Here is a 20,235-nt window from a genome sequence, read left to right on the forward strand (position 1 = left end):
GCGGGCAGATCACGAGGTCAGGAGTTTCAGACCAACCAGGTAAAACCCCGTCTCTACTAAAGGAACAAAAAATTAGCCAAGTGTGATGGTGCGCGCCTGTAATCCCAGCTACTCAGGAGGCTGAGGCAGGAGAATTGCTTGAACCGGGAGGTGGAGGTGCAGTGAGCCAAGATCACGCCATTGCACTCCAGCCTGGGCGACAGGGCAAGACTCTGTCTCAAAAAAAAAAAAAAAGAAAGGAAAAGAAGAAAGAAATAAATGTATGTTATTGGATTTAAAGGTCACCCTATTAATACAGGATGACATCATCTCCAGATCTTTCACTTAATGACATCTGCATCAAACCCTTTTTTCTAAATAAGGTCAAATTGACAGGTTCCTGGTGGGCATATCTGGTGGAGGAAGGAGGAGGTACCATTTCCACTATGATAATTATAGCTATCTTTTTCAACACAAACTTTGATACTGAAAATCCCATAGGAAAAATCAAAAAGGTTGTTATGACAAGCCTAAAACTCTCTAGCTCCTAACCCTTTTTCCTCCACTGAAACAGTTGCTTTGTAATGGAGGTTTCATTATAAATGAATACATAATTTATATAGATGAACAAATAAACCACGCTTTCTCACGGTTGTAACTAACTGTATAGGGGCATCTGTAAAGCACTCAAAATACCTAACACATAGAATACATTATATGTTAGATAAATAATAAAATAAAAATTATGTTCTAGAAGAGCTGACTGTATTATTGTTACATTTTACAGATGTGGACTAGAAAGCTCAGTGAAGTTCAGTTACTAGCTCAAACAGTGAAGCAAAGACTTGGAACCAACTCAAATGCCCATCAATGATAGACTGGAAAAAGAAAATGTGGCACATATACACCACAGAATCCTATGCAGCCATAAAAAAGGATGAGTTCATGTCCATTGCAGGGACATGGATGAAGCTGGAAACCATCATTCTCAGCAAACTAACACAGGAACAGAAAACCAAACACCACATGTTCTCATTCATAAGTAGGTGTTGAACAACGAGAACACATGGACACAGGGAGGGGAACATCACACGCTGGGGCCTGTTGAGGGGTGGGGTGAGGGGCTAGGGGAGGAATAGCAGGGGATGGGGGGATTGGGGAGGGATAACATTAGGAGAAATACCTAATGTAGGTGACGGGAGGATGGATGCAGCAAGCCACCATGGCTTGTGTATACCTAAGTAACAATCCTGCACTATCTGCACATGTACCCCAGAACTTAAAGTGTGTATGTGTGTGTGTGTATGTATATATATATATAAAGAGTGAAAGGCCATGATTCAGACTTGCATTGCCTAACTCCAAAGCCATGTTCTTTTACTGCACCACAGTGCCCAGAGGGAAGCTGAGAAGAAAGAAATTGCCATGGTTGTTCCAAAGGGCCCTGAACCTCGGTCAGTGTTGGTTCACCACAGAGGGGACATTCATCAGAGAAATTCCTGGGGGCCAAGTCAGAGCTCAGTTGCCATGAGATTTGTCTGAAATTTGCTGAGGAATAAGAGAGACGATGGTCCATGAGAATAACATAAACAGGGCTTGGGGAATAAAAGAGGGATTCGATGCAAAAGAGAGAAGCCGGTGAGGTCCCGGTGGTTGTGAGGAAGTAGGATTCCGTGAAAACAGAGGATGTGCAGTAGCTGAAGCTTTTGGGGGCCAGGGCTCCCTGCAGGACATACCTGATAACACAGCCTTTATAAAGGCTGAGTGAGGAGACCCCCGACCATGCCTGAGGGATAGAAAAGGTGCTGTTTCTCATCACCCTCAGCGCACAACACACAAGAATAAAAGCAAGGAAGAGAGGGAAATCACAGAGATTAGGCTTCAGGAAGAAGTGCAAATGAAGGACCCTGAACACACCATCTAAGTGAAAGAGGATCATAAGTGTTTTTTAATAAACATGCACCCTCTTCTACTTTTCTAAATTTTCCAGATTTTCTACGTACCACATACTCTCATTTTATAGTAGAAAAACTAACAATAACTTTTAAAGAAATTTTTATTTTTTCTATATTTATTGAGACAGTGTCTCTCTCTGTCGCCCAGGCTGGAGTGCAGTGGCATGATCATGGCTCACTGCAGCCTCAACTTCCCAGACTCAAGCAACCCTCCCACCTCAGCTCATTGAGTAGCTGGGAATACAGATGCACCACAGTGCTGCTAATTTTTGTATTTTTTGTAAACACAGAGTTTCACCATGTTGCCCAGACTGGTCTCAAACTCCTAGCCTCAAGTGGTCCTCCTGCCTTGGCCTCCCAAAGTGCTGGGATTACATGTGTGAGCGCCGCTCCTGGCAACAGTAACAATTTTAAAGCCACTCTACTGAAAAGCAAACATGCTTTGTGGGCCACACACTCTGATGGAAGCTCAAGCTGTATCAGCTGAGGACTGTTAGAGGTCAAAGAGATAATATAAAAAACATGTAGAAACATCAAGATAAATAATAATAGTAATAAAGCATCCATGGCATTTTAGTAAGGTGACGACGTCATGTTAGAGACTTTCATTAGTAGAAAGAGAATGTTAAATGGAATGATGAAGGAGAGGAGCAGCTAAATGAATACTTTGAATCAGTATTTATTGAAGAAGACAATGGGGAAATACCTGTTTCAAGGACACATTTTATGGCAAAGCAGAGAATGGCCTTGACAGAGATTCTTCAGTCTCTGAGGAGAAAGGTATGGAGCAACTTGAGGGACTCTGTGCAGTAAATCACCAGGACCAGATGGTATTCATCCATGGTTCTGAATGAGATAAAGTGGGAAATCACGAGTTCAGTGACAAGGATATATAATAGATGCTTAAAAACCGCCAATATCCCTGAAGATTGCAAAGTCATTAATATGATATCAAGTATGTGTGTGGGGTGTGTGTGCACACATGATCCTTGAGTATCCTGGAGCCTTTGGGGGGCTGGGGTGGGAAGCCGGGTTGGTTTTCTTTCTTTCTTTTTTTTTTTAAATGAACCAAGAAAGAATCCTTGATGAAACAAAGGACAGAGGAATTTTAGGTAGCAGAAAGAGCATCAAAATACGAGATGTTTAATAACATTGAGCAGTTATTTTCCAGGCACTCAGGGAAGTACTAGGACATAGAGACGAATAAACATGCCCTCTGTCTAATGTGAAAACTTATAAGCTAATGACTTTGGTTATTTTCATGGTCCCGCTACTGGCTTCAGATGGTGATTGGCAACGTAGCACCTTCTGGACCACCAGTGAATGTAAAGAAACATCTGGTAAATTTTTCCTCACTAACAAAATTATAAAGAAAGTTTCAGTTTGTTTGGCAAAATCTGGGGACTTGGAAAGCAGGGATAGACTTTCACCTCTATCCCACAGGAGTCAGACCTTGAATCCTAAGAGCTATCCATCTGGTAATAATGGTAATAACAGAGTAGCTAACATTTATTGAATGCTTATTAAGTACCAGGCTCTTGCTCGATTCTTTACCTGTATCTCTCATTTAATTCCCTAAACAGCTAATAAATAGAAGACCTAGAATTTGAACTGGAGTAGTATAATTCCAAAGTTCATGCCTTTAACCATGACTCTATACTGCCTCTCTATATGTACATTTTATTCTTAAGAATTAAAAGTTTCACAAAAGAATTCTTACCCTTATTGCAGATGATTTAAGAGCATCTGTTTTATTAAAACAATGATGCTCTTAAACCCCCAAATTAATTTCATGTCCCACCAAAAGGTCACAATCCACAGTGCGTCTAGAGAATTAAGAGTAAGTAACCACTTGCTCTTCAACATAGAGGAATGCAAAACTAAATGAAAGCTCTGGTGTTGAAATCTCAATGCATTAGTAAAGGCAATCAGACACCTTTTAAATTGTCTTGGACCATTTCGAGGTGCTTTTAACATGAGGGCAGCTGCTATGTTTCTTCCACTCTCCTCGTTTTAGAAGAAACTTAGAAAAGTGTTCAGTTCTTCACATTGAATCATTGGGAAAGAACCGTAAGAGTTAAAATGCTGTTTCTTACTTTGACCTGAAATCTGACCACCTGAAAGTTCTACCCACTAATTCTGGTTCTACCACACACAGAATATTCTAATAATTTTTCTACCTAACATCCTTCAAATATTTGTAATGCATTCGTTTGCTCCTGGCTGTTTTCCCCTTCAGCGTAAACATTTCTAGATCTATTAACCATGGGTGAGTGAAAACTCAAAACTCAATTCAAACTGGCCTAAGCAAAAAGAAACCTCATCAGCTTATATAGTAGAAAAGGCCAAGGATGTCTTAGCTGCTGGCATAACTCCATCTGGGGCCAAATTAATGACACCAGGAAGGACCAATCTCTCTCAGCATTATCGTCCACCATGTTGGTTCTGATCTCTGTTGGAATAAGGCTGAAGCAGCCTCAGACTTATGTCTTCTCATGAATAAAGTCCAGCAGGAAAGTTAATTTCTTTTTCAGAAGTTTCAGCAAACATTCTCTTCCATCGCAGTGGCTCTGCATAGGCCGTGTGCTCAGTCTTCCAACTCTTACTGTGGTTAAAGGCACTGGATGCTTTGATTAGCCAAGCTTTAGTCACATGCCTATCTCTGGGTTGAGAGGGCAGAGAGGCGGTCTCTAAGAGGGAGATTGCAGGGGAGGAGTCTGGGATAAAGAGAGGCTGGATAAAGAAAAGGCAATAGACGTCCACTAGAAATTGCTCACATTTCAGTTGTAAACTACTTCGTCAGAGTAACCTACCAAACCTCAAAAGAAAACACACTGGTTAGCCTGGAAAGTTCCCACAGGTTGTGGGGAGAGAGATTGGGGCTAGGCAATAATGCCACAGTTATCCCCACCCATACACTGAAATGATGCCCCAGTGGAATAGAGACTCCTTATTCCTCACCGGCCATCTCCTCAATGTAGCTTTTCCTGTTTCACGCCCTTCATTGAGCTCCTATCGGCACTTCTGCCATATTGCAATTATTTGTGTTGCAGGCTATGTTCTTCCTGACTGTGAGTTCCTTGAAGAAGGGATTATTTTATGAATCTCTATATTCCTCACACCTAGAAAATGCCTGACAAAGAGCCATATAGTGATTGCCATTTGAATGAATTGCTCTGAGCCTGTCGAAGAGGATACTACATAGCAGCTCTTTGAGCATGGGATCAACCTGCATCTTTCTCAAGCTGTATAGATTTCAGCATCCACACCCACAAAAACAACAGAAAAAAAATTGCTTTCAGGTTCCCTGGCATCCTGGGGCACGGGTGGGTAACAGCAAAGCTGAGCAGGAGGAATGGGAGGAAGACAGGGACTGTCAGACAGATGGGCTTGAAATTGTAGACGGTGATGACAAATTAGAAAGCTGAGCCAAAACTGTCACAAATGTTAGAATTAGCAGTCCATAGGAACTGAGTTTAGGACTGACTCTCTTTACTCTGATTCTTTTTTTTTTTTGAGACGAAATTGTCCTCTTGTTGCCCAGACTGCAGTGCAATGGCGTGATCTCGGCTCACTGCAACCTTTACCTCCCGGGTTCAAGCAATTCTCCTGCCTCAGCCTCCCACATAGCTGAAATTACAGGCATGCACCAGCACGCCTGGCTAATTTAGTAGCGATGGGGTTTCTCCATGTTGGTCAGGATGGTCTTGAACGCCCGACCTCAAGTGATCCACCTGCATTGGCCTCCCAAAGTGCTGGGATTACAGGCATGAGCCACTGCACCCGGCCTACTCTGCTTCTTTTTAAACTGACGGAGGTGCTGGGAAAGAAAAGAAGGGTAGGGATGAATCTGGAGAAAATGAGCCTTGACTACGGCCAATACGAGATCTGATTTCCTACCCTCAGTTGAAATGGGAAGAGACTCAACAAAGTATTTACCAAGCACCCTGTGTGGAAGGACAGAAACACGGTTCCGCATCACTGGGTTCACGTGCTATTGGCAAGAGCTGCAAGAATTACTTACCTTGTTTCACATATTATTTAAGACTGAGGCAATACTTACAAAATGGCTTAAGCTCCTCAGATAAAAGAAGCTATAGAAATGAAGAAAGATTTAACTTATAAAACTGTAACGTTCAAAGCATGATGTAGACTGAAAAAAATGAAAAAAAACTGTTATATTGATTAATCCTTCAGTGCACAATGTCACACCAACAGGATCCAGATGATGCAGATGATATAAATATTTTTCCTTCTCCTCAAACAGGGAGTCAAGTTGGCGAAGCATGAATGAAAACAGAAACTAGCCTTAAGCCAAAGCACAGGGCCCTAGCAATGTTACTATATGCGCACCAGTCACCTGCCTGTGGAAATGAAATCATAACCATTCCCCTTTGCCCCACTTCCTTTGCCACCATCACAGGCAGTGAGTACTGTCACAGGGGTACAAAATAGCAAACAATGTCTTTCTTGTTGCCTCTTAAAGACAATCATTATTCATGGAACAACAGTTTGTAAGCTCAAAGTAATGATGGACAAATTGATTAAGAGATGCTTAATCTAAGGATTAGCATTCAGCCAAATGCAGCTTAACAGGGCCAGCAAGGATTCAAAAGAGGAAACAGCTGTGTTGTTCAGGAATTTGGAATAAAAGAATAATTATTTTTGCCTGTGAAATTCGGCCTTAGTAAATTCTTTAGCATCATCTCTTTCTTGTTTGAACTCCCAAGCTGGAAACTTCCTGGGATCAATATTCTAAAGACATGGTTCCCGGGTCTGAGGGGGAAGCAATAGTGCTATAGACATCAGAAAGTTCTGGGCTCCATCTCTTTATAACAAAGAAGCTGTCTGACTTCTCTTAGTCTTGGACTTCCTATCCACAAAATAGGGCTGATAAGCAATGCCTTACAGGGGTTGTTGTGAGCAATGAATGAGCAATCACACATTAAGTTTCTAGCACAGTATGCAGGAGCCAAGAAGTTTTTAATGTTTGTTCCTTGCCCTCCATCCTTCGTCTTCTAGGACTTCCAATATACTCTTTTAAAGCTACAGTTTTGGCCACTAAAATGCTTAAGGTAAGTAAATAAAGCATTCATGTTTCTTCAAAAAAGGAAATTCTTTTCTTTCATTGTGTTTCACATCGTATAAGCACCTTTACCAAAAAGCCTAAGAATGATGATGAGAAAATCAAAAGCAGTGTGAGTATTGGTGTGGGTTCTCCTGTGAACTCAAAAGTCACTCTTTAAGTTGATGAGGGGACAAGAAGGAAGACGGAGGAGACAAAAATTTAGGGATATCTATTATGTGATAGGCAATTAGTAGGCATGTTATATAACATTACCTTTTTTTCTTTTTTCTTTTTGAGACCGAGTCTCCCTCTGTCACCCAGGCTGGAGTGTAGTGCCACGATCTCAGCTCACTGCGACCTCTGCCTCCCAAGTTCAAGCAATTATCCCACCTCAGCCTCCTGAGTAGCTGGGATTACAGGTGCCCGCCACCACGCCAACTAATTTTTGTATTTTTAGTAGAGACAGGGTTTCACCATGTTAGCCAGGCTGACCTAGAACTCCTGACCTCAGGTGATCCACCTGCCTTGGCCTCCCAAAGTGCTGGCATTGCAGGCATGAGCCCCCATGCCCGGTCAACATTACCTTTTTAATAAATATATAGTATTTTCACCCTTCTAACATCAAACCTCAGCTCTGTTCCTTGACAGTTGTGGGACTTTGGGCAAGCTACTTGACCTCTCTGGGCCTTATTTTCAACATTTGTAAAATAAAGATAATAATAGTGCATACCTCATAGGATTGTTAGAATTAGATAAGTTAAAACATATGAAACTCTTAGAACCGAGCCTGGCACATAGTAAATATTGAGTGAACATTAGTTGTTAACAATCATAAGGGTAATGATAGTGACAATAATATTTTAAGCCCTTAACATCAATGGTGGCACATAATAGATGCTCAATAAATGCTGCCTGTCATTACTTAGATAATAAAAGTAAAAGATGATTTCTTTTAAAAAAAGCATTCTCTTCCATTAAGTTTCTTCTCTACAGGAGCTGTCTCTATACCAAGAAGAAATACATGAACATCCATTCTGATTTTATTTTTATAGATTATCAAATCAGAAGATAAATTTCTTGCCTCTTTATACAAAGCCTCTTTTGGAGCCTACAGTGAGTTGGATAAATGGTTTGATTATCAGGCCATTAGGCAGAATTTCCAAAGCTAGCAGTTCCTTAAGTCCCTCTCTGCCCTTATCCCCACTTACCCCAAAAACACCCACTAAGTTCCTAAGGAAGGGAGGCGTCTTCTCCATTTCTCACAGCTCCATCCTCTGTCCAGCTCTTTACCTGTCACTCAGTACACACTAAGATTCAGCAAAAGCAAACATGTGGAACCCCACCCTCACCATGCCTTCTCTCAGGTTCAATAACTTTGCTTTGGCTTCTCTCTGTACCTGAATTGATCTGTCCTAGGCCACAGGAGGCATTCAGTACAAGTTTACTGACTGAAGGACACTGAATTGCAGAAGAATCTACATACCAAAGAAATCGCATGCCATTCAGACCTGGGCTCACTGCAGATATCTGCTCTTTAATCATTTCTGCTTGTGCCTTCAATTAGAGAACAATGCATGTGTCTTAAACAGTTTTTAACATATAACAGCAGAAATAGTTCTAGATCACCATATAAACAGATACAAAAGCAGCAAATCTCATGACATTAATGTGGAAGGCATGGAATTGTCTAGATACTTAGAATAAGATTGAACACGAAGTCTTGATTGAAATTGAAAATTGACTTTTTCAAGCTATTTTATTTTATATATTTATGTTTGAAATGGAGTTTCACTCTGTTGCCCAGGTTGGAGTTCAGTGGCGCAATCTTGGCTCACTGCAACCTCCATCTCCTGGGATCAAGTGATTCTCCTGCCTCAGCCTCCTGAGTAGCTGGGATTACAGGTATGCACCACCACACCTGCCTAAGTTTTGTATTTTTAGTAGAGCCAGGGTTTCACCATGTCAGCGAGGCTGGTCTCAAACTCCTGACCTCAGGTGATCTGCCCAGCTCAGCCTCCCAAAGTGTTGGGATTACAGGAGTGAGCCACTGCTATCAGCCTTTCAAACTATTTTATAAGTAACTCATCTACCAACTGAAGTGCCCACAATCCCAGGTGCTGTGACGATTGCAAAATATATGAGGGCTCTTTGCCCTCAATGAACTTATAATACAGTTGTGGAAGGAAGATACATGAGAGGGCTCAGAATATTTTAATGCTAAATTGGTGGTACTGAGAAAGCATCTCTTTAATTCTGAGAAAATGATTAGTTGGAGCTAAAATGAAAAAAGAATATAATAAAAAGTTGGAGTTTTCAAAATACAAAAATACTGCAAAGTTCACTTTAACCAGATTAATAACTTTCCTTCAAAACTTATAATTTTATACATTTTTCATGCAGGCTATGGAACACTTAAGCTATGGTATACTATATCCTGTATTTTCATGAATTCTATTAAAAATACATAATCACATAAGCTACGAAGTTGTAACTCAACATTTCAACACCTATGACTTTCAAAAAAATTCTAGAATTTTAGACGTGATTCTAACCATTTTCAAACTCAAATAGAGTCAAACTTTTCTATTTCCTTTTCCGAAGTTAAGAATACCTAATACATTAAGAACATGATTATTTTTAGTTCTTTGGGTTATTTACATAGTCTGTGGATTATTCACCTTTCTTTCCTCTTTTTTTTTTCTTTGAGACAGAGGCTCACTCTGTTGCCCAGATGGAGGGCAGTGGCACGATCTCGGCTCACTGCAACCTGCACCTCCAAGGTTCAAGCGAATCTCCTGCCTCATCCTCCCAAGTAGCTGGGATTGCAGGTGTGTACCACAACATCAAGCTAATTTTTGTGTTTTTAGTAGAGACAGGGTTTCACCACATCGGCCAGGATGGTCTCCATCTCTTGACCTCAAATGATCCACCCATCTTAACCTCCCAAAGTTCTGGGATTACAGGCACGAGTCACTGCGCGCAGCCCTGCTTTCCTTTTCATAGAGAGCTGCCTCACTTCTGGCCTTTATTTGTAAAGCACTTAGAAGAGTTCTCGGCAGGTGGTAAGTACTCAGTACCTATGACTACCATCACTACTGCTGCTATGACTATGAATATGACTACTAATCCTACTGAGGCGTGTGCTGCTGCTCTATTTCTACTCTTATCATTACGATTACTGTTACTACTGCTGCTGCTATTCTATCTTTGTTCACTAGCACTTCCTTTACCAGAGTACTGGCAACATAAATGAAAGAAGATGGGGCTTACCGTAAACCTAGGGGTTCTCAACTTGGCATCCAGAGACCCTTGAATATGTGAGCTTGAATGGAAAAGGTTTACATCTTTACCTTTACTATCCTCCGATGTAATCACTGTGACATTAACAGTATGTATGACGTTGTCACTCTTAGAAATCACAGATATTTTCGTCTTTGTAGTTGTAACAGAAATAGCATTTATGTTCATCAATACTTCTCACCACTGGATATTGTTATTTCATGCATTAATAATGAAGCATATATATTACTATATCATGTCTTTGAGATTTTTGTAGTTTGATAGCTGTATATAGAATATATAACTGGTTCCCTTCATACTCTTATGTATTTGGTTTTATTCATTTAAAAACATTATGTTGAGAAGGGTTCAGTGGACTTTGGTAGATGGCCGAATGGTTCTATCACAAAAAAGGTTAGGAACCCCTGACCTAACTGTCCACTCACAAAGCCTTGATTCATGCTATCCCTCTACCCTAAATACCCTACCCTCCTTTCCCTATTGATCCCCCCTTCACAGTTTACACAATTTTGCCTTCTTTGTGATATATTTTTCTCCCTCTTCATCATTCCAAGGGAATTGTTGATCACACTTACTTCTTGAGTTTGTAGCTCTCTTTTACTAGTTATACGATCTTGGACAAATTTTTTTTAACTTTCTCAAACTCATTTTCCTCAATTGTAAAATGAAAATAATGGTATTAGATACAATACTTAGAACGGTTGTAAGGATAAAGCAAGATTATACACATCAAATGATTCCTATAATGTCTAGAATAGTCAATCTCAAACTTTTTTTGGTTTCAGAGCCCTTTTATTCTATTAAAAATTTGTACAAACTCCAAAGAGCTTTTTCCTGGGTTGTATCTATATAATAGTCACATTTTAATATTTCTTTACTAATTTATTTTAAAATAACAATAATAAATGTTGTTATACAAATTACATGTTAGCATAAATAACATGTCTTATGAAGAAAACTATATTTTTTAAAAAGCAAGAGGACTGACATTGTTTTTCATATCTGTATGTATCTTTAGTGTCTGGCTTTAATATCTCTTGCAGTATGCTGGTTTTTTTTTTTACTAAAAATACAAAAAATTAGCTGGGCATGGTGGCACATGCCTGCAATCCCAGCTACTCAGGAGGCTAAGGCAGGAGAATTGCCTGAACCCTGGAGGTGGAGGTTGCAGTGAGCCGAGATCGCGCCATTGCACTCCAGCCTAGGTAACAAGAGCGAAACTCCGTCTCAAAAAAAAAGAATCAGAAGAAAATTGAGCCTCACATAGACATGTAGTTGAAAAGAGAGGAGCATTTTAATAGTCTTTTCAGATAACTGTAGATATTTTTCTTAAATACTCTATCAATCTGACAAGTATTATCTGGTTAGTTAGGTAAGTTGAGATGTGGAATCTGAAACAATATCAATCAACTTTTCATATTCTGTTGTATTAAAATACAGTGGCTATCTCGCACTTTGAGTGGGTCTTTCATTCACATACAATTTTATACCATCATGCATTGGTCATTTGAAATAGTGTTGGTTCACTGGGTTATGCAGATCTACAAAACATTGACATGTTTCATTATGCAACATGGAAAAAAATCGCATTCATTAATAGCACATCTCATCAGAAAAGTCTTTAAATTTTGGGAAGCTGACAATTTCACAGTGATGAATAAAAGTCCTCCAGAATTCTAATTTTCATATGTAAGTTCAAATTTTATCATTGGTAACAAATACTGTCAGTCATTTTTCCTCAAAGTGACAGGCTCCCTTCATTCATTTTTGAGAAAGCATCAGCCAAAAATACCCGTGTCTAAATAAGTGTAGTTTCCCTGTCAGTTGTTCTTTTCAAGTAAAAATGGTGTTCCATGAAAAAAAGAGGCCACTCACTCATGCAAGTGTTTTTCCTCAAGACAAGCCTCATGCTTTCGTGTGCATCGGAGTGCTTTATGCATATTTCCATGGTGTCATGTAGAATATTGAATGGGTGTGGACTCTAGGCTCTATATTTATTAAAATTAATAATTTTTACTGCTTCATCAAAGCATTCTTAAGTGAAACAGGATTTCTCCCCCCGTGTGTGCACGGCAGTGATAAATACAACAATGCATTAGTGGCAGATTCTGCTGCCACTACTTCAATTCGTGCTAAGGCAACAACAGTTTTGCTCATCATTGCTTTTACAATGGAGCAAATGCTAACACAGTAGAAATGCAAATAGTGTCTTAGTATTATTGTGAAAATTATTTTGACGTTGTGGACTTACCGAAAAAGTCTCGGGGAACCCAGGGGACACATGAACTTCAATCTGAGAACCGCTTGTCTACAGTGTAGTATGTGCTTAATCAATGATGGACTGATTGCGTATAAAACAGGGCTCTCATTAGATTATAATGGAACTGAAAAATTCCTATCACCTAGTGACATCGTAGCTGTCATCTCTCATCACGTCCTAGCACAATACGTTACCTTTACTTTCTATGTTAAGATATGTTTAAATACACAAACACCTACCACTGTATTACAACAGCCTACAATATTCAGTACAATGACATGCTACACAGGTTTGTAGCCTAGGAGCAATAGGCTGTACCATATAGCCTAGGTGTGTAGTAGGCTATATCATCTAGGTTTGTGTAAGTGCACACTCTGATACTCACACAACAAAATTGCCTAATGATATATTTCTCAGAACATATTCCCTTTGTTATGAACACGTAACTGCAATTAGCTATGAGGACTATGCTTTCCTAATAAAAATGTGAATGATAACACCCAACATGATCTACATATAAATAGGTAATAGGAAATGGAGACCATCCCCCCTGAAATCATTTTTGCTCTTTTTTCATTTTGCCTCATTTTGTATTTAGATATATACACAGTATCCAGACAGTAAGGCCCGTCAGTCAGGCCAAAGTCAGTATCCCACTACTATCCCACTTACCCAAGCCAGTATCCCAATACCATCACAGAACTTTCTACACAGAAAGTGCTTAATATACTTGTTAAATAAATGAATGAATGAACAACTAAGCAGATTCAAATCAGTCCATTCTGGGCTCGTCAGCAACTCTGGTGAAAGGACAGAGACTGAAGAGGAAGATGGTTAGTTTATTTTATTGTTTGTTTGCTTTTAAGTGTATTTATTTTTGTTTGTTTGCTTAACGAGAGTACCTATCGTACTCCTGTTTAGAACATTAAATTTGTTTAATAACCAACCAAGGTTACTTTTTCAGGGAAATAATGTTGACTTTTTTGCTTACTAAAAAGAAAATATATGATTATTGTAGAAAGTGCAGACCAAAAAAAAGGAAGAAAATAAATTACTGGTCATTCCACCATGTCTAGATAATCTTTATTGGCCGGGCATGGCGGTTCACGCCTGTAATCCCAGCACTTTGAGAGGCCGAGGTGGGTGGATCATGAGGACAGGAGTTTCAGACCAGCCTGGACAACATGGGGGAAACCCTATCTCTACAAACGTGCGCCTGTAGTCCCAGCCACTCGGGAGGCTGAGGCAGGAGACTCACTTGAACCTAGGTGGCAGAGGTTGCAGTGACCTGAGATCGCACCACTGCACTCCAGCCTGGGAAACAAAGTGAGATTCTGTTTCAAAAGAAAAATAAGAGATAATATTTGTTGAAATTTTATTATCTTTTTTTCTAGGCAGACAGGTGAATTTTTTTTACTTCCTGTTTTCATCTCATCTTATAATGAATGTCCTAAATTTTTACATATCTTTCTCTAACATATATATATGTACACACACACACACACAAACACATATATATATATATATATATTTTTTTTTTGAGACAGAGTTTTATTCTCTTGCCCAAGCTGGAGTCCAGTGGCAGGATCTCAATTCACTGCAACCTCTGCCTCCTGGGTTCAAGTGATTCTCCTGCCCAGCCTCCTGAGTAGCTGGGAGTACAGGAGCGCACCACCACGCCCAGCTAATTTTTTGTATTTTGGTAGAGATGGGGTTTCACCACGTTGCCCAGGCAGGTCTCGAACTCCTGAGTTCAAGTGATCCGCCCACCTTGGCCTTCCAAAGTGCTATTACAGGAGTGAGCCACCACACCTGGCCTCTAACATATTTCTTAATATGTACATATTATATATTATTTGAATGTACACAGAAATAAAGTGAGTTTTTAAATAAATATTATTATTATTATTAATTTATTTATTTTTGAGATGGAGTCTTGCTCTGTCACCAGGCTGGATTACAGTGGCATGATCTCAACTCACTGCAACCTCCACCTCCTGGGTTCAAGCGATTCTCCTGCCTCAGCCTCCAGAATAGCTGGGACTACAGGTGTACTTCACCACACCTGCTAATTTGTGTATTTTTAGTAGAGATGGTGTTTCATCATGTTGAGCAGGATGGTCTCAATCTGTTCACCTTGTGATCCACCCACCTCAGTCTCCCAAAGTGCTGGGATTACAGGCGTGAGCCACCGCACCAGTCCAAATATTATTTTTTATCCACATTATTCCTGTCCCATCTCATTATCAGCCAGAAAAACTATGAATCAGAAATAATACAGAAGGAAACAGTAAGTAAATTCAAAGGCTCTACCAAAGCACTTTTACCTTTCTTTCATTGCCATAAGCACCACGGCAATGAGTAACACACATAGAAGAAACAGTCCTGAGAACAAGAAAGACATAAAAACTTAGAACATTGCTGGGTGTGGCAGCTCACACCTGTAATCCCAGCACTTTGGGAGGCTGAGGCAGGGGGACTCATCCGAGGTCAGGAATTTGAGACCAGCTTGGCCAACATGGTGAAAACCCATCTCTACCAAATATACAAAAATTAGATGGGCATGGTGGCAGGTGCCTGTAATCCCAGCTACTCAAGAGGCTGAGGCAGGAGAATTGCTTGAGCCCAGGAGGCGGAGGTTGCCCTGAGCCAAGATCTCACCACTGCACTCCAGCCTAGACAACAGAGCAAGACTCCTCAGAAATAAGAGAAAGAAATTTAGAATGTCCCAAGTAAGATATTTTAAGATGTATCTAGAAAGAAATAAACCTAGACCACGTAGCCAAGGAGAAAGAATTTCCCTCTTGAGAAGCTGCACAGGAAAAGTGCTCAAGGATGGGATGTATGTAAACCATTCAGATGGTCCATTGAAAATCGGCTCAGAAGCTGCTGCAGGAAATGAATGGGCAGAGAGAGAAAGCAAAAAAAAATAAGTAGAAGTTGAAGAACAAAGAACACTGTTACTGCCTAGCTAAGAGGGACTTTTAGGTGGAGGTTAAGGGCACTTTTTAAAAATATACTCTAAGTTCTTTAACTGGGTACATGTGCAGATCATGCAAGGTTGTTACATAGGTATACACATGCCATGGTGGTTTGCTGCATCCATCCCCTGGTCATTTACATTAGGTATTTCTTTTAATGTTATCCCTCCCCAATGCCCCCACCCTCTGCTTCCTCTCCCCTAGCCCCTCACCCCCCAACAGGCCCCCGACGTGTGAGGTTCCAGGGCACTTCATTCTAGATTCCCTGCTTCAGTTCCTCGAAAGTCATGTCTCTATCTTGAACTTTCTTCTTAACTTCAAAGATAGTATAGTCTGTTGAATATAAAAGAAACACCAAATTGAGATGAACACTACCAAAGAGAGAGAAAAAGTCAACAGGCAACAGAACGAGATTACAAATAAGAAGGAGATGAAGTGGAACTGGATGGTCCCAAAGAAAACTGTATGTAGTCTCTCACTCTTCCCTGCCTCTCAGAGTATCTCCTATAACCTAACGTATGTACTAAATCCGAAGTCTAGGAACAGTAAGTAATTTCTGAATTTTAGTAAGGTTGAAGAGGTCATTTTTACTCAACATGGTTCAGTGGCTTAACTAAGATTCAGAGAATTCCAAGTTGTAGTCTCAGCTCTTTCATAAAGTATTGCAAAAAATCTAAACCCCTCAGACCAACATTCTACATCTTTAATTTATACTTAATTCATACTCCTCAACTTTGTGATTCCTTCAGCGTCATTCGTCCACTGAAATATGTTCACTCCATCCAAGCCAATCTCACGACAAATCCTTGAACATATCTTGCTAAAAAAGCCTGCCTACAAGTACTTACTTATGTAATTCCTTCTTTCTCCCATTTGTTCTTTCAACCCAGATCAAAATGCACCTGCCACCCCAGCAATGATCCTGAAATAACCCCACTCTGTTTTGATCATTCATTTATTCCACTCATTTTAAAGAACATTGAAAGTGTGGATAAAAAAAGAATTAGAAAAGCTTATTCATATTATCATTGGCCTACTGCGCTCATATTGTTCAATTTGGGCCTTTTTATTCCTTGACTGGATTGTAAATATCCTGAGGGGAGGCACTATGGCATCTAATTTTTTTTCTGTTTTGTTTCAAGACACTGGAAAATAGAAAAAAAGAAAGAAAAGAAGGGAAAAGAAAGAAAAAAAATGGAGAGGGGAAAAGAAAAGAGAGTAGAGAGACAAAAGATAAATCTGAGAGGTTCTATTTTCTAGCATAGGAAATGAAAGTAATGACACAGAGCTGCTCTGTGAAAGTCATATTGACATAAATAGATCTAATTCTAATGACCAGTCCATTTAGGATTGGAATCCAACTCCCCCATCCCCCTTAGCCTGCTTGCTCTTTTATACACACATCACCTTCTAATGTACTATATCATTTGCTTACTTATTATTTATATTGTATGATTATCTCTCTACCTCTACCAACTTGAAGCAAGCTCTGTGGTGGCAGGGATCTTCATCTGTTTTCCTCACTGGTGTTTTCCTCCAGACCCTGGTAAACTCTCACTGGATGAAGAAAGCTCTCTGAAAACATCATATATAAGCTCTGGAATTTTCAGAGATGCCCACAACACAGTCACAATTATCAATGGAAAAATACTCCCTCATTAATGCCACATACCAGCATTATCAACCACCTAAAAGATGAATGATTTAGACCCCAACTAGATTAAACGTGAAAGCTGTTGTTACAGAGAATCAAATAGAACTTTACACAGAATGTGGTAAGCGTGAACTTCAACACAGGCCACCTGAGGGGAGGTGTTAACCAAATGAAATGGTGATGAGTGTAACAGGAGGCCAATCTGACTTAGGGACCTTAAATGCTCCCTCCTCACTCATAGCGAAAGCCACAGAGTGCCTATAAAAGGGCCTGGCTGTCTCTAGAAATCTCTCCAGGCAGGTCTCATATTTCCCCTCCAGAATCTCTCACTCCAGCTGGTTGACTTGATATAGGCTCTCTGCTTCCAACTCAGTTGTCACCCTCCTGCTGTCTCTTCGGAAGAAGAGTGGGCTTATTTGATTCCTAAACTAATTTTCTATAGTTCCCCTTGGCTCCACTCCAGTCCCTTGTTTGTTGAGGGAAGATGTTTATAAAACCCTTAAAAGACATTTCAGGAAGAAAGAATATGAAGACACAGGCTTGCCTCAACCTCAGCAATTGTTCAGAGTAGCCAGAGCAGTCAAGTCAGCAGATAAGGGATTCAAATACTGGTTCTATCACCGCCTAGTTGATTGACCCATGAAAAATACATGACTTTCTGAAACTAGGTTTCCTAGTCTTCAAAATAGGTGATGACATTCAGGACACACAATCCCAAATATGTCACCTTGGTATTTGAGAAAACACTTGAGAGCAGGAGGGTCGCTCTCCCCTTTTCCCACCTTTCTCCTATGAAACAGGCCATAAAAAATTACCTGGCCTTCCTTTAAAGTAAGACATAAGGCCCGGTGCAGTGGCTAATGCGTGTAATCCCAGCACTTTGGGAGGCTGAGGTGGGCGCATCACTTGAGTTCTCGACCAGCCGAGCCAACATGATGAAACCCCACCTCTACTAAAAATACCAAAATTAGCCAGGCATGGTGGCGTGTGCCTGCAATCCCAGCTAGTCAGGAGGCTGAGGCAGGAGAATAGCAGCTTGAACCTGGAGTGGAGGTTGTAGTGAGTTGAGATAGCGCCATTGCACTCCAGCGTGGGTAACAGAGCGAGACTTGGTTTAAAAAAAAAAAAGTAGGACACAAGAACCTCACTCCAAAAGGGATCCTCGCTATACCCAAAGGAAAGAAATGTGTTTGTCTCTGAAGACATGGAGACAGAGAGGAATGTGAACAAATGAGCCCTCCTAAGTTCCCCCAATTTATTACAATTATATCATAGACTTTGTCCTCCAATCATACCTGATGGCTGTCCATAAAAATACAGTTTTCCAGGCTGGGCATGGTGGCTCACACCTGTAATCCCAGCACTTTAGGAGGCCTAGGCAGGTGGATCATCTGAGGCCAAGAGTTCGAGACCAGCTTGACCAACATGGAGAAACCCTGTCTCTACTAAAAATACAAAATTAGCCAGGTGTGGTGGCGCATGCCTGTAATCCCGGCTACTCAGGAGGCTGAGGCAGGAGAATCGCTTGAACCTGGGCAGCAGAGGTTGCGGTGAGCGGTGATTACACCCTTGCACTCCAGCCTGGGTCACAAGGGTGAAACTATATTTAAAAAAAAAAAAATGCAGTTTACCCAGTTTCTTTGGGTCTTCATTTCTGGAGGCGGCCATATCATTATACGAGCATACCTCGGAGATAGTGTGGGTTTGGTTCCAGATTCCTGCAACAAAGCAAGTATCTCAATAAAGGGAGTCACAAGAATGTTTTGGTTTCCGGTGCATATAAAAGTCACGTTTACACTATACGGTAGTCTATTAAGTGTGCTATTATGTCTAAAAAATGTTCAACATACCTGCATTTGAAAATACTTTATTGCTAAAAAATGCTAATGATCATATGAGCCTTCAGCAAGTCATCATCTTCCTGCTGTGGAAGGAAGATGTTGACTTGATGTTGATGGCTGCTGACTAATCAGGGTGGTGGTTACTGATGACTGAGATGGTTGTGGCAATTTCTTAAATAAGACAACGATGATATTTGCCTCATCATTTAACTAAGGCAAGGACTAAATACAACCAACAAAAAAGTTTTATTTGGCCCACACAATTAAAACAATTTGTCCTTGATTGGCAGCACTTAAACACTGACAGATTTCACATCAAAATGCAGGCTCTCACCTTCCTTTGAAAAATCAGATCAAGAAACACTGGATCTACATTCCTGAAAAACAACAGCAGGAGCAGTGGCTGAAACTGATTCGTAGCTGTCCTCTTTGAGCAAGACCTGAGCTTTGCAATTCACCTGGCCTATTCCCCTTTTCTTTGAGGTTCTTGTGGAATTTTAATGTTGGCTATAAAGAAAGGGGCTTTAAACATGAGCGAAGTGAAGGGGAAAGGGCATGCTTTGGTCTTGTACAGATCTCTGATGGAATTCCAGTTCAACCATGCAAATGGCCCTGTGACTTTGGACAAGTTACTCAATTGATTTCCTCATCAATAAAATGGGAATAATAATAGCTACATAGTAGAAATTCCTAACAATAAATACAATAAAATATACTTGCGAGTTGCCTCATGGTAGTTGTTCAATGAATTATTACTTCTCTCCTTTGGCTGACTGTATTTTGGCGGGGACTGAGGGTGTTGATGCAGTCAGGAGTAGCAAGATCCTAAGTGGTTTTTGCAATGCCAAGTATCAACAAAAGTGTAGATGCTATTTCCCTATAGTGCAAGGCAAAGATCTTGGGAGAAAGACGAGCTTTCAACATTTTTTTAGGGGCCACACATAATTAAAATGTTCTTATTAGCTGAAGATGAATTTTTATTTTTCAATTAGAAATGAAGACTTTGGATGTTTACATCTATGCAGGTTCATCAAGTCACACTGAACCCCAATAAGGCAGGTTTGGGTGCCATGGTTCAGCTTTGTTTCACATTCCCAGTAGCACACATAAATAGCACAAGCCAAACTTTCCTACCTATAGATACTATGATTAACTATGACCAAAAGACAAGGATAAAAAGCAGAATTAAAGGATGCA

The 20,235-nt window shown here is 40.3% G+C and overlaps 1 long non-coding RNA gene across 1 annotated transcript in view; it reads right to left on the reverse strand.

The window, feature by feature from the left end:
- Nucleotides 1-15,764: 15,764 nt before the first annotated feature.
- Nucleotides 15,765-20,235, reverse strand: part of LOC144577163 (uncharacterized) — a 75,726-nt gene continuing 71,255 nt past the window's right edge. The window contains exon 5 of the long non-coding RNA XR_013520506.1: nucleotides 15,765-18,915. This is a non-coding gene — a long non-coding RNA (uncharacterized LOC144577163). The remainder of the gene's footprint in view (nucleotides 18,916-20,235) is intronic.

The sequence above is a fragment of the Callithrix jacchus genome, chromosome 7 (genome assembly GCF_049354715.1).
Source record: "Callithrix jacchus isolate 240 chromosome 7, calJac240_pri, whole genome shotgun sequence".
Taxonomy (NCBI): Eukaryota; Metazoa; Chordata; class Mammalia; order Primates; family Cebidae; genus Callithrix; species Callithrix jacchus.